At 33.5% G+C, this 16,445-nt stretch overlaps 1 pseudogene; it reads right to left on the reverse strand.

The window, feature by feature from the left end:
- LOC107733394 (chloride channel protein 2-like) overlaps nucleotides 1-16,445 on the reverse strand; it is a 47,530-nt pseudogene that overhangs the window by 25,281 nt on the left and 5,804 nt on the right.

Below are 16,445 nucleotides of genomic sequence, written 5' to 3' on the forward strand. Positions count from 1 at the left end.
TGTGTGAGTGTGTGTGTGTGTGTGTGTGTGTGTTTATTTACCTTCATAACGATGAAGATGACGAGGATCACGAAGACGTTAGCCTGCGGATGTTTCCAGGCGGCCGAGTGACTGTCATAATTAAAGTCTTCCGTCATTCCTTGCTTCGTCCAACTGCGATTGTCAAAAAATGAAACCAGGGTCTCCTTCTGTGTAAGCTATACAAAAATATACATATTATAAACAAACAATCTGGTATTTTAAACATAAACCTCTCAATATTTTGTTAATTTTATGCAGAAAAAAACATACATTTGTTAATATGGTATACAGGTAAGAAAAATAAAAATGCAAGATAAATGTAAGATATTTAAAAAAAAAGATTTATTATTATTATCATACACCAGGATTTTCGAATTAACATTAGTGAGTTAATAAAAAGCTGATAATTAATTAATCATAAAAATGTAAAATTAAAATAATTTTAAAACAAAACACTTACTAAAAAGAAAAAATATTTACATGCAAATATGAATCAGCATGAACTGTAGAGTCATGAGATTCTATTATGGTTTTTAATAATCTTTTAAATATTTGTTTTATATATATATTTTCAGTTTTCATTTTCGTTTTAGTTAAAACTTTAGCAGTTTCATTTTGGTAACGTTTTTTGTCATTTTTTATATATATATATGTGTGTGTCTATATAGATTTACTTTTTTATTTTAGTTGTAGTAATAGTTATTTTAGTACATCAAATTAAATAAATAAATAAAAAAGAAATGCTGGCTTGGCAATTATTTTATTTATGTTTACAGCAGCAAAATATTTTTTAATGATTTTAATTATTGTTTCAGTTAAATATAATAATAATGATATGAACATGCATATGTGTTGTTAAATTATTGAAATATTAACTTAAAATCTCTAAATAATGACACAATTGTCTTCCGTAGAGCTGCTTATAGCAAAATTGAACTTGTTTCATAATAAAATTTAACTTTGACAACATTGAAATGAATTAAATGAACTGAATTAAAACAACACTGAACTAAACTGAGCTGAATAAATGACACCATTATCTTATTTAGAGCTACTTTATAGCTGCATTGTATGGAATTTAATTGAATTTGTTTCATAATTGATGAATTGTACAACATTAACAGTTATTTTATTGTTTATTAATGTAAAGCTGCTTTGAAACAATCTGTTGTATAAAGCACTATAGAAATGAACTTGTGACTTGACAAACATTAACATGATGTGAATTTCAAGTAAACACACTTTTTAGACATGTTTAGATGTATTTTACAACTAAACAAGACAAAAAGACTGATTAAGAAAGGATTATTTGCAGTGTTGCACAAGAGTGCCGTCATACGCTATTAATGGAGCTTTTATTGCCTCATTCTGAGTCACTGATTAAAGAGAACGAGTGTGTGTGTGTGTGTGTGTGAGAGAGAGAGAGAGAGAGTGTGTGTGTGTGTGTTATTCTGTATTTTATACGAGTGTGTTTTGTTAGGATTGATTAATGAATGCCTCATGTTTCTCTCAACTGTCTCATTAAGATTATTAACTGGATGGATTTAACACCCTGGGGAACAAACACGTGTTGTGTGTGTGTGTGCGTGAGAGAGTGTGTGTGTGTGTATGTGTGTGAGAGAGAGAGAAACGTTCAGCTGCAGCACGAGTCTGTGTGTCATATTCCAGCTCTATCATATTAAACACATCTGTAATATTGCAGAAAAGTCTCTCAGCAGGTTTCGACGGATTATCAGCTCAAACTTTGGATACTTCTTCATGCTGCGCTGAACCCAGAACACTGTGAGGTTTAATTGGAAGCGTTCTTATGACACGAATGCGTTGAATGTTCAGTTGATGAAGCCAGTGAAGCAGGATGAAGCGGAAGCAGCAGCAGAGATCTGAGAGAGAGAGAGAGAGAGAGAGAGAGAGAGAGAGAGTGTGTGTGTGTGTGTGTGTGTGTGTGTGTGTGTGTTACCTGTCCGGCCATGAACTGCCCAAAGCCCGGAGGGAAAGAGAGCGTTGAAATCAGTAGAGTCACCAGCGCGGGATACAACAGACGCCTGAAACACAATCAGACACATTAAACATGTGAAGAGACCTAAATTTGTCAACAGACAACAGTGTTTGAAATTAAGATAAAATAAAATAATATTTAAGTACTCAATTGCTTTCAGAAAGCTTTGGGGATTTTTAGATTTCAATTAAGATATTGTTTGGCCCATTTATTTTTTATTTTTTTAAGTAGTACAAAATAATATCATTTTAGGAGGTTTAGCTACACTATTAGTTAAAAAAAGGATTAAAAAGCATCCCAGGATGTATATTTTTGTCATTTTCAGACATTTGACCCTCACAATTACAGAGAAACACAGAAAGTACACACCTGTGCTATTTCAGCATCGAGATACGATTGTAATTAGTTTTTATTTTTATTTTTATATTTTCCATTTTCATTTTTATTTTAGATTAGTTTTAGTTATTTTTTTTATTTTTTTATTTTTTTTAAACACATCTATACAGTTTTTATTTTTATTGTAGGTTTAGTTGTTTTATTACATCTTAAGTTAAACTAACATGTGTTAACTTAAACACACTGCAAAAAATTATTTTCTTAATTAGTATTTTTGTCTTGTTTTATAGTATAAATATCTAAACATTCTTAAATCAAGACATTTACTTGAGAAGCAAAATGACTTCTTGTTTTCTGAAAAATTATCAAAATTTTGTTAGTTTTTGCTTAAAACAAGAAACAAATATCTGCTAATGGGGTAAGAAAAATAATCTTGTTTTCCCTTAAGAATTATTAAGAATTAAGATTATTTTTCTTACACCATTGGGAGAAATATTTTCTTGTTTTAAGTAAAAACGAACAAAATTTTGATAAATTTTTCAGAAAACAAGACTTGATATCTTAAGTCATTTTGCTTTCATTAAAGAATGTTTAGATATTTATACTATAAAAAAATACAAAAATATTAAGTAAGAAAATCATATTTTGCAGTGTATAAGTTTAACTAAATGAAAATGAGAAATATTTCCATGGCAACTAGCTGAAATAAAATAAATGTAAGATTTTTATATATTTTATTTATTTCAGTTAACCTTTCTTTTATTTCAAGTGTAAAAAAAAAAAAGCTTTTAGTTAACTATAATAACCCTGGGAACACTTACTTCTTCATGAGGAACTTGTTTATAGTTTTCTGTTTTCGCATAAACTGCACAATAAGCCTGTTCAAATACACAAATAAGGCGCCACCAAACCCGCAGGCGATTCTGCAGAGAGAGTCACATCATGCATATTTAATATGAGTGGGATAAAAATTCTCATGAATAAATTATTCATAATACAGTTCATTAGATGATTTGGTTTGTGCTCTCTGGGAGCTGGGAACAAAGTGTCTAAAACAAATGCACATGAACAATTAGACGTTTATTGACATTTAAAATAATTATCCAAGTAAGCAATAAAATAAAGCACAACAGAAATATATTGCAAGCAACAGAGGAAAAGTCAACCAGCTTGATGGATAAGTAGTTAATCAAGAATTTTTGTTCAATGCAAACAATCATTTGTCTTGTTTTCCAATAAAAATTATCTAAATATCCTTAAAACAAGATACAAGAAATTTTTACTGGAAACCAAGACAAACATGAAGAAAATGATTTTTACACTGGTAAGAGGTGTTACACGACAAATGCAAAGAAACGAGGAAAATAAACGAGGCAGAACTGACCCGATCACAGCAAACGCTGGAAGCTCTTGGAGGTCAAAGGGGAAGTCCAGTCTGAACCGCGTTTTAAAGAGAGCTGTGATCGTCTCTGAGAGAGAGAGAAGATTCCTTTAACTCTCAACATACACATCATGTGTTTTCTAAAGCGTATTAATGCACACAAACCTTCATCTCTGTTCCACACGGCCAGCACTCTGAAGATAAATGCACTAAATGTAGCAGCAAAGAATCCGCGCCAGTAGTTTCGTACGGCGAAAAACGTGGAGGTGACTTCGATGCTAAATAACACACCTGAAATACACATATATAAAGTTATCTTCATGGAAATTTTCAATGGTTTTTCAAATTTAGAAATTTTCTGCATTTTTTCAAACTTAAAAATTTACTGTTTTTTAAATATAAATTTTCTAAGTGTATTCAAATACAGACATTTACATTTTTTAGTTTTTGTATTTTCAAATTTAGAAATGTTTTTTCAAACTTAAATATGTAATTTTTTAATAAAAAAATGTCTAAGTGTATTCAAATACAGACGTTTTCGTTTTTTTCAAATATAGAAAGTATTTTCAAACTTAGAAATTTTCTTTTTTCAAATTTAGAAATGTTCTACATTTTTTTCAAACTTAAAAATGTTCAGTTTTTTTATATAGTACTTTTCTAAGTGTATTCAAATTCAGACGTTTATTTTTTTTAGTTTATTTTCAAATTTAGAAATGTTTTTTCAAACTTAAATATACACTTTTTTAAATAAAAAAATTCCAAGTGCATTCAAATACAGACATTTAAGTTTTTTCAAATATAGAAAGTATTTTCAAACTTAGAAATTTTCTTTTTTCAAATTTAGAAATGTTCTACTTTTTTTCAAACTTACAAATTTGTTTTTTAAATAGAACTTTTCTAAGTGTATTCAAATTCAGACATTTAAATTTTTTGTTTATTTTCAAATTTAGAAATGTTTTTTCAAACTTAAATATATTCTTTTTAATAAAAAAAACTTCTAGGTGTATTCAAATACAGAAATGTTCGTTTTTTTTCTAATATAGAAAGTATTTTCAAACTTAGAAATTGTCTTTTTTCAAATTTAGAAATGTTCTACTTTTTTTTCAAACTTAAAAATTGACTGTTTTTATATATAACTTTTCTAAGTGTATTCAAATACAGACTATTTAATTTTTTTTCATTTATAGAAAGTTTTTTCAAACTTAAACATGTACTTTTAAAAAAAAAAAAATGTTCTAAGTGTATTCAAATCCAGACATTTTCGTTTTTTCAAATATAGAAAGTATTTTCAAACTTAGAAATTTTCTACATTTACTGTTTTTTTATACATAAATTGTTCTAAATGTATTCAAATACAGACATAAAAAAAATTTCAAATATAGAAATGTTCTTCGTCTTTTCAAACTTAAAAATTTACTGTTTTTTTAAGCATAGAAATTTTGTAAATTTTTTCAAACAGTAAAAATAGCATTGTATCACCTAGTTAAAACTGCATTAACTACATAGTAACCATACATATGTAATTTTATGTCAATTATTTAGTCTTCATTTGAATGTTTTTACGGTGTGGGCACCAGAGTTGTGTTCCATTCAGAACTGAATTAAAGGGGTCATATGATGCTGCTAAAAAGAACATTATTTTGTGTGCCTTTTAAATTCCATTTTAATTCTTGAATCTGAATTGAGATCCAACAAACAGGATGCTAAACTCAAAATTTCATGGAATTACATTTTTTTAACCCAAATTCAATTCTTTTTAGAATTAAAATGCAAAAAGAAATTTACAGTACATAATCACGGCGGATGAACATTTCCCAAAAAGCTGTAATTTACAAAAAATTTACAAGACCTTATAGATTATAGATATTTTCTGACATACAAACCGTCTGAAATATTTTGAAGTGTTGCATGGCAAAACTGAATTGTTTTAAAGGCCGTTTACTGTTTAGACAGCTTTGATCTTAGTTTAGAGAAATGTGTCTAATTAGAAAACGAGTTACACTCGTAAATTGAAAATTATTCAATTCTGAATATCCACACAAGGTTGTTTGGTTCTTGTTGTTCAGTTTCTCTTTGGATATGTTATCCCAAATGAACACACACAGTTCTCACCTCCAATAGGAGCAGCAAAGCAGCATCCGACCCCAACAGCACAGGCAGCCGCAAGCATCTCAATGTTTCTGGACTCATTCTGTTCAACACACACAACAGAAAATTTAATATACAACAGCAGACAACCTAGCCTATTTCAACACGCACACAAAAAAACAAAAAGCAGAAGTACAAACACACCAGCACAATCCAGGACTGTTCAATACACCAACACAATCAAGCACAATAAAAATCGTCTCAGGTTACTTATGTTACCATGGTTCCCTGAGTAGGGAACGAGACACTGCGTCCTCTAGGGGTCGCTATGGGGAACGCCTCGTCGTGACCCGTGTCTGAAGCATACATTGAAAAAACACCAACTCGTTGGCCGGCGACAGCCATGACGTCACTACCGGTGCGACTATAGCATAAATAGGCGCCGGGAGCACACATCATTCACTTCTTCATCTGAAGCTTGCGTTCGAAGAATGGCAGGAAGCCTAGAGGACGCAGTGTCTCGTTCCCCTCAGGGAACCATGGTTACATACGTAACCTGAGACGTTCCCTTTCATGGGAACTTCGAACTGCATCCTCTAGGGGTCGCTATGGGGAACGGTATACCCACGCCACCATGCTGAGGGGTTCTAAACGCTTCGCTAGTGCTCGCCATAGTAGGAAAGAAAAAGCTCTTACTTTGCTTTTTGGAATGCACGCTTCAAACAGACCGGTCAGTGAAGACGAAGAAGAGAATGATGTGTGCTCCCGGTGCCTATTTATGCTATAGTCGCACCGGTAGTGACGTCATGGCTGTTTTTTCAATGTATGCTTCAGACACGGGTCACGACGAGGCGTTCCCCATAGCGACCCCTAGAGGACGCAGTTCGAAGTTCCCATGAAAGGGAACTACTTGTACAAACTCACAAATTATAGAAAACACACACCATCTATCACACTCTCTACAAACAGATACACACACAAACATAGACACACACCTGTGTTTGGTAAATCAATTCAGAGATGGATATCGCTGTTAGTTTTATCCTCACAAAAGGAAAAATTCATCAAGAGAAATGCAAAAATATACACGATTTGATTTTGATAACACACACATACACACTTACACTCAGGTAAAACTCTTCCCAGGAAGAAAAATTATCGGGTTTACAATTTACATTTATGCATTTATCAGATGCATTTATCCAAATGTAAGAGAGACAATTTTCACGTGTTTCCTGATGCACAATACTCTATATAAATGAAATGTTTCTGCAAAAATACATGTTTATAAATCCAAAATGAAAATAACAAATGACAAGAACATTTGACTTCCATGGATCTGTTCGTTAGATACTTGAATAAGAAAATTTGACCATAGATCAAATTTACTCAAACTTTTTTTTCACTCAACAACAACACCAATTTTTTAAAATTTGGTTTAAGATGGAAACACACACTATTGTTTTCTTCATAATGTTAAAGTTTCTTACACCAAAATAGTTTTCAACTAATAGTTTTCTTGTAATTCTCATTCTCATACACCTTTTTCTCATTACTGTAAAATAGTACTTACTGTATCACAGTAAAAAACACTGTAAAATAGTACTTACTGTATAACAGTAAAAACACTGTACTGTATTTTCAGAATAGATAAAAGACAATAAAACAATAATGTATAAATACTTTGCCCAATATGTCCCAAGATCTTGACAGAGAACTTGTGAGATTCACCCACTGCATTTTGTATAATTAGTGGGGTCTGCTTAAATGTGCAGGTTATAATTACCTCATAAATTCCACCAAAGAATGACATGAATTTGCAGAGAAGAGCAGCACACAAACTGGCAATGTGCACAAACGGACCCTACGGGATAGAAAACACACACAAGGCTTGTGATGAATTCAAAACAAAGTAAGGATTCTTTAAAGACATTACAACAACATGTGTCATGTGAAAGCGTTTTGCTGGAGAAATAAAAACCCAAATCTGAACTTCTTTAAACTCCTGTCACATTCGGGTCAGTTTTGACCGGGAAGCGGTACATACAAATAAAAAAAAATGCATAGTTTATAGAATAGGGGAAAAATGCATATGGATTAAGAGTCGACTATCATTTATATTTTTCAGATTTTTAAAAAAAGAGATATTACCATTGAAACTAAACTTTTGAAACTAAACACATTCGGTCAGTTTTAACAGTTTGCTTTACCCATTAAATTATACTGATTTTTTACATCTATTAGTAAGATTTGTCTCAAATTACTTCTCTAAAATACATTCAGTCTCACACACACTTTTAGGACTGGATTTTGTTGGTAAATTTGAATATGTACGCACAAAGACACTTTAAACAGACAAAATATGTAATTGACAAAACAATTAAACTATATCTAATGAACTACAGCCCAAAGGGGTTTTGTCTTGTAAAATGAGAAATTTTAAAGAATTTCTCAATTTTTGAAAAATTTATAAAAAGGGGATAAATATAGTAATAACAGTCAAACACGGTAACATTCAAAACTTTGAAATCTTTACACATTTGCTCAATAATGACAAGTTACTTATCAGATACAATATAATTTTAAGCTATGACTGTTTTATAAGTTCATGTTTCACCGGGTCAAAACTGACCCGAGAATGCGAAAGGTGTTTACAGTTTCTTAATGCGATTCAAGGGTTAATCCGTGTGTTCACCTCCTTGCCCAGAGGCAGCCCACTGCCCAGTGCGCAGGTCAGTCCAACGACTTTGGCCACAAATGTTTTTAACGTGAGATACTCCTTCAGCACCACTCCTCTGAGAATCGTCTTCATTTCAGGAATACCAGACCCTGAATGAGAGATACACGCGGGGAACCACTGCTAAATTATGAAGAAATGCGGAAATCTTTTGTGAGTGTGTGAATGTAAGTGTGTCTCACCAGCGGCCTGAGGTGCTACTATGTGTGTGAAGCCTGCAGAGAAACTGATGAGAACCACAGGATAAGTGACCCAAGCGAAATACTGCAGGATTACGTTACTGTCCAAACCACCGTACATCCACTTCTGTGCTGTAGAGAGAACAACACGCAAAACAATTACAGGGTGTAATGTACTACAACATTTTACTTACATAATTGACTAAAGTATGTTTTTGTCTAGATACTTTGTCAAAGTACAAGTCAGCATATTTAAATTGTACTTAAGTACATTTATTTCTACGCTTCTAAAAAAAATGCATAGTTTATAGAATAGGGTAAAAATGCATATGGATTAAGAGTCGACTATCATTTATATTTTTCAGATTTTTAAAAAAAGAGATATTACCATTTAAACTAAACTTTTGAAACTAAACACATTCGGTCAGTTTTAACAGTTTGCTTTACCCATTAAATTATACTGATTTTTTACATCTATTAGTAAGATTTGTCTCAAATTACTTCTCTAAAATACATTCAGTCTCACACACACTTTTAGGACTGGATTTTGTTGGTAAATTTGAATATGTACGCACAAAGACACTTTAAACAGACAAAATATGTAATTGACAAAACAATTAAACTATATCTAATGAACTACAGCCCAAAGGGGTTTTGTCTTGTAAAATGAGAAATTTTAAAGAATTTCTCAATTTTTGAAAAATTTATAAAAAGGGGATAAATATAGTAATAACAGTCAAACACGGTAACATTCAAAACTTTGAAATCTTTACACATTTGCTCAATAATGACAAGTTACTTATCAGATACAATATAATTTTAAGCTATGACTGTTTTATAAGTTCATGTTTCACCGGGTCAAAACTGACCCGAGAATGCGAAAGGTGTTTACAGTTTCTTAATGCGATTCAAGGGTTAATCCGTGTGTTCACCTCCTTGCCCAGAGGCAGCCCACTGCCCAGTGCGCAGGTCAGTCCAACGACTTTGGCCACAAATGTTTTTAACGTGAGATACTCCTTCAGCACCACTCCTCTGAGAATCGTCTTCATTTCAGGAATACCAGACCCTGAATGAGAGATACACGCGGGGAACCACTGCTAAATTATGAAGAAATGCGGAAATCTTTTGTGAGTGTGTGAATGTAAGTGTGTCTCACCAGCGGCCTGAGGTGCTACTATGTGTGTGAAGCCTGCAGAGAAACTGATGAGAACCACAGGATAAGTGACCCAAGCGAAATACTGCAGGATTACGTTACTGTCCAAACCACCGTACATCCACTTCTGTGCTGTAGAGAGAACAACACGCAAAACAATTACAGGGTGTAATGTACTACAACATTTTACTTACATAATTGACTAAAGTATGTTTTTGTCTAGATACTTTGTCAAAGTACAAGTCAGCATATTTAAATTGTACTTAAGTACATTTATTTCTACGCTTCTGAAATTGACTGATACATTTAAAAGACAATAAGATTTTCTTATTAAAAGTAACTTTAAAGCACAAAAACAGCTTGTCTAAACAGTTTCTTTCAATATTATAACTTTGAACATTTCTAAGTTTCAAGAACACTGAACATTTCTAAGTTTCAAAAACTCTGAAAATCTTAGAAATGTTCAAAGTTTTGAAACTTAGAAATGTTAAAAAAAATTCCTAACTTAGAAATGTTAGAAGTTTTTAACAAAAGTAGAAATGGTCAAAGTCTTTCCAAAATTAGAAATGTTCAGGTTTTTTTTTTTTCAAACTTAGTAATGGTCAAAGTTTTATTTTCCAAACTTAGAAATGTTGCATTTATTTCCAAACTTAGAAATGTTGCATTTTTTTCCGAACTTAGAAATGGTCAACGTTTTTTTCCAAACTTAGAAATGTTGCATTTTTTTCCAAACTTATAAATGGTCAAAGTCTTTCCAAACTTATAAATGGTCAAAGTTTTTTTTCCAAACTTATAAATGGTCAAAGTTTTTTCCAAACTTAGAAATGGTCAAAGTTTTTTCCAAACTTAGAAATGGTCAAAGTTTTTTCCAAACTTAGAAATGGTCAAGTTTTTCCCAAACTTAGAAATGTTCAAAGTTTTATAAATGGTCAAAGTCTTTCCAAACTTAGAAATGGTCAACGTTTTTTTTCAAACTTAGAAATGGTCAAAGTCTTTCCAAACTTAGAAATGTTCAAAGTTTTTTCAAAACTTAGAAATGTTCAAAGTTTTTTCCAAACTTAGAAATGGTCAAAGTTTTTCCAAACTTATAAATGGTCAAAGTCTTTCCAAACTTAGAAATGCTCAGTTTCTTTCCAAACTTACAAATGGTCAAAGTTTTTTTCCAAACATAAATATTTTCCATTTTATTTTCCAAACTTAGAAATGTTGCATTTTTTTCCAAACTTATAAATGGTCAAAGTCTTTCCAAACTTAGAAATGCACAGTTTCTTTCAAAAACTTACAAATGGTCAAAGTTTTTTTCCAAACATAAATATTTTCCATTTTATTTTCCAAACTTAGAAATGTTGCATTTTTTTCCAAACTTATAAATGGTCAAAGTCTTTCCAAACTTAGAAATGTTCAAAGTTTTTTTCAAAACTTAGAAATGTTCAAAGTTTTTTCCAAACTTAGAAATGTTCAGTTTCTTTTTTTCAAATTTAGAAATGGTCAAAGTTTTCTTCCAAACATAGAAATGTTCCATTTTATTTTCCAAACTTAGAAATGGTCAAAGTTTTTTTCCAAACATAGAAATGTTCCATTTTATTTTCTAAACTTAGAAATGGTCAAAGTTTTTCCAAACTTAGAAATGTTTGAACACTTTAGTGTGTGTGTCTTTAGTGTGTTAGTCAAAAAACTTTGAACCTTTATAAGTTTGTGGGAAAAAACGTTGAATCTTTCTAAGTTTATTTTTCCAAACTTTGTATTGATCTTAGTTTTAGGTTTGAAAATATTCTGACTATACAACACACAAAAATCAAGAATCTTCACACCTAAGAAAAACAGCAATGTGCACAATGACTACACTTGATTACACTTTTCTGCAAATACAAAAAGTAACTGAGAAAGCAGAATTAAAAATAAAAACTGTATTAAACTACTTATTCCTTTGATATAGACATTTAATTTGACTTAGAAATTCAATTATGGAGTAACTAAAACCATTTTAAGTTCTTTAGAAAACCATTTGTCCTTGGTTCTTTAGGAATATCCAAAACCAAAATACTGACCTAAAGAACCTCTAAAAGAACCATATAGCAACTCAAAAACCCTTTACAGCCAAAAATCATATAACAATTCCTGACATCTTGACCTCACACACACACACACACACACACACACACAGAGACTCACCTTGTAGGAGAAGAGCGATGCAGAAATCCATAACAAAGCTGACCAGAGCCATGACGAGTCCCAGCAAGATGAGGAAGATCCAGTCCTCGCCGACCCGCGACATGAGGAACCGCTGACAGTGCACTGCACAGACTCCACAGAGAAAAACTACATTACCCACAATGCATCAGTGTCCAAAATCAGACTGCACTACTCCATAAACAACAACTACAATACCCACAATGCCCACAGCAGTGCAATTACTAACAATCTACAATTTACAGCTGACAAAAACAACAGGAATCAGCAAAAGTCAAACAACAATGTGCAAAAAAAAAACAAAAAAAACAATGAATTTACTTTTCTGCCACTACAAAAAAAGTAACTTATATAGACTGTAGTATAAAAAAAACCCTCTAACCTCTAAAAAAAACGCTCTGAGCATATAATTGATTAAGTCTTTCCCAATAAGGCCTTCCATCATCATTATTTTTACAACTAAACTACCCACAATGCTCTTTTTAATTCTAAAACATCCAAAACAATGACTTGTACTACTCAACCACACACACAGTGTTAATGCATTGTTACATGACTTGTTTGAGTAAGTCAGAAGGTAAGTTCATATTCTGGACTATATCTGGTACGATTTTGTGTTACACAAATATATTTTACTGTAACTTGAGTAACCAGTTAAGACGATGTAGTCAATCACATATACTATGCACAGAATATAGCAGCTATAACAGTGTTTCGCCCAGCAGCTAAAGAGTCGTGACAATCAAATAATTCTCAATATTTTTTATAAATACTGATAAATTAACAAGCACCAATGACAAGTGCACAATAAGACCAGGAACATGCATTAAGAGTGTAAATAGAGTCTGTTTTGACTGCATGTTCAACTTAAACATTGATGGCTTAGTAAGCAAAATCTGTCTAAGATTGTACATATGGATATATATCAATATACATATGTTATTCTTTATACATATGTTTACATTTTATTTTGTTTTCACTTTAATTTACTTAATGTTTGATGTGTGTTTTTGTCATTTTTATTAGTTTTTTTAATGTCTATATGGTATTTAAGTTTCATTTATGTAGTTTTAGTTATTTTACTTAAACTTATTTTAAGTTTATTTTTATTTATAAATTTTTTTTCCCACTTTACTTTACTTAAAGCTTTAGTAATTTTGTTTTAAATTTTTGACATTTTTTTGTCATTTTTATTAGTTTTTTTAATGTAATGTAATGTAATTTATTTAGCTTTTTTTAATTTTAGTACTTAAACTTATTTTACCTAATTTTGTTTTCTGTTTTTGTCATTTTTATATTTTTTTATATCTATATAGTATTTACTTTTGTATTTTTTTTCAATTTAAACTAAATGAAAAGGAGAAATGTTGCTTTGGCAACTAGCTGAAAAAAAAGTTTACGTTTTTTTAATATTCATATTTTATACCAGTTAAAGTTTATTTTATTTCAAGTAACATTTTTTTCATGGTTTTAGTTTCAGTTAGCGATAATAACTCTGGTGCTCATTAAAAGATAGTTCACCCAAAAATGAAAATCCTGTCATTAATTACTCACCCTCATGTCGTTCCAAACCTGTAAAACCTTTGTTGTCACCTGGACGATTTTAATGATGTCCTTACTGTGTTTCTGGGCCTTGAATGTGTCAGTTGCGTTGCTGTCTACTGAGGGTCAGAAAGCTCTCAGATTTCATCAAAAATATCTTAATTTGTGTTCCGAAGATGAACAAAGGTCTTACGGGTTTGGAACGAGAAACGTGAGAAATTAATGACAGAATTTTCATTTTTGGGTGAACAATCACTTTAAGTCAGTCAATCAATCTCTGTAGGTTTGGATTGACTTTTGCTTTAGCTATCAGGTGCGTGTCTGTGTGTGTGTGTGTGTCTGTGTGTATTTGTATGGAAGTGTGTTTTGTTTGTGCGCATGTATGTTCTTGAGTGCTTCTGCAGGAACAGCAGTCCATTAAACTCAATAACACCATTTCTGAAGTAATTTTTAAAACATTTATTCTTTCTTTTCTCATAAACAACAGGTCTAGAGAAACATCTCGGTCACCCTCTGCATCCATAACACAAACACACGGATGCTGTTAGTATCCACGGCAACCTCAATAAGAGCCAATGATGACTCACCAAATGATGGAGCGAGAAGCCGTGAATCTGAGCCGGGTGGCGTAGGAGTGACAGTGTGAACGCGTCTTCAAACACACATAACGCTCTTAAAATCAATTCTAAAGCAATGTTTCCAGACGTCTATAATTTCGCTTTTGAAATGCAGCCACCAACTTTAGACAAAAAATGAGACATGAAAAGTATGTTAGAATGAGATGCACACACACACACACACACACACACACACACTCACACTCACACACACACACACACGCACTCTCACACACGCGCACACACACACACACACGCACTCTCACACACGCGCACACACACACACACACGCACTCTCACACACGCGCACACACACACACACACGCACTCTCACACACGCGCACACACACACACACACGCACTCTCACACACGCGCACACACACACACACACGCACTCTCACACACGCGCACACACACACACACACGCACTCTCACACACGCGCACACACACACACACACGCACTCTCACACACGCGCACACACACACACACACTCTCACACACACACACACACTCACACACGCACACGCTGAGGCTCGTGTGAGAAGCGGAACTTGTAAATGTCTTGTTTATGCAGATGTAATGAGGGTGAAGCGTTTATGTAAGAGAGAGAGTGTGTGTGTGTGTGTGTGTGAGTGTGTGTCACTGCTGGCTTCTGTTTTATAACCCCACTCCATCAAAACAAAATCATTTGCTTGCATTTCTCTCTCTCTCTCTCTTCTTCATTTAACCCCTCGCTTTCTGTTCAAAGAACTAAAATGACCTACGGTTAGCCGATCCGGATTCATTTATGAGCAGCCAAGAGCCAAATGTGTGTTTCTTACAGAAACTTTTGGGATGTGATATGTACTATTTACAATTTTACAAAGCTACTTACAAAAGAGGAGGAACAATTACAAATATATGCAAATATATACGTACAGGTGCAACGGAAGAATTAATATCAGTGTGTGGAAATTTACAAACTCGTTTGACTTTTGATGAAACACTTGTGTTTAATTAATACAACTTTTTGGAGCATTATCGATTTACTGATAAATAAATAAATAAATAAATAAGAGTACACACACACTTTAAAGAATAGCATCAATGGATCAAAGATATTTGATAGCGTTGTTTTACTGATGAGTACTTAGTTAGTGTTTAGCACACACATTAGCAGGGAGGGGGGACGGTGAACAACAAATGATTATTTATTGGTTTAAATGGATGCATTTAGATTGTATTTTTACCAGAAAAAAAGTCCGGCGGTGATGATTCCAGGGCATATGGAAACCCTGAGAGCAAACCACAGACAGACAGTCTGAGGAAAAGTGTGTTTGTGGAGAGAAAATGTGCCAAAAAATAAGAGAGAGAGAGCTGGCAAGAGACACATCTAGAGATTAGAGAACAGATCAGCTTATTATTAACACACACACAAACACACAGACGCACACACACTCACTCACGCGCACACACACACACACACACACACACACACACACACGCGCACACACTCTCTCTCGCGCACACACACACACACGCGCACACACTCTCTCTCGCGCACACACACACACACGCGCACACACTCTCTCTCGCGCACACACACACACACGCGCACACACTCTCTCTCGCGCACACACACACACACGCGCACACACTCTCTCTCGCGCACACACACACACACGCGCACACACTCTCTCTCGCGCACACACACACACACGCGCACACACTCTCTCTCGCGCACACACACACACACGCGCACACACTCTCTCTCGCGCACACACACACACACGCGCACACACTCTCTCTCGCGCACACACACACACACTTCTCACAAATACTCTGGTCTAAACTGAAGTCTGACAGTCAGATGAACAAACATGTAGAGAGCAGATGAAGTGGCTTAATGAAGAGGAAAGAGAGGCCTGCTGAAATAACTAGTTGACTCGTCTCCGCGGTTGTCATGGTGACGTATTGAGCGGAGAGTTTGCTGTAGTGATGATGTCACACAAAGTGATAATTTAATCTATTTAGTGCTCCTCTGTTGCCATGACAACAACAAACCAGCTATCCATCCATCCACCTGGTGAGAGCTTCCGTGAGCAACCTGTAACCATGGTGACCTGTGTCACAGCACGGATCTCCTGCTGACATCACATCTGCTACAGGAAGAGTGTGTGTGTGTGTGTGTGTGTGTGTGTGTGTGTGTGTGTGTGTGTGTGA

The sequence above is a fragment of the Sinocyclocheilus rhinocerous genome, unplaced genomic scaffold, assembly GCF_001515625.1.
Source record: "Sinocyclocheilus rhinocerous isolate Xijiao unplaced genomic scaffold, SAMN03320098_v1.1 scaffold910, whole genome shotgun sequence".
Taxonomy (NCBI): domain Eukaryota; kingdom Metazoa; phylum Chordata; class Actinopteri; order Cypriniformes; family Cyprinidae; genus Sinocyclocheilus; species Sinocyclocheilus rhinocerous.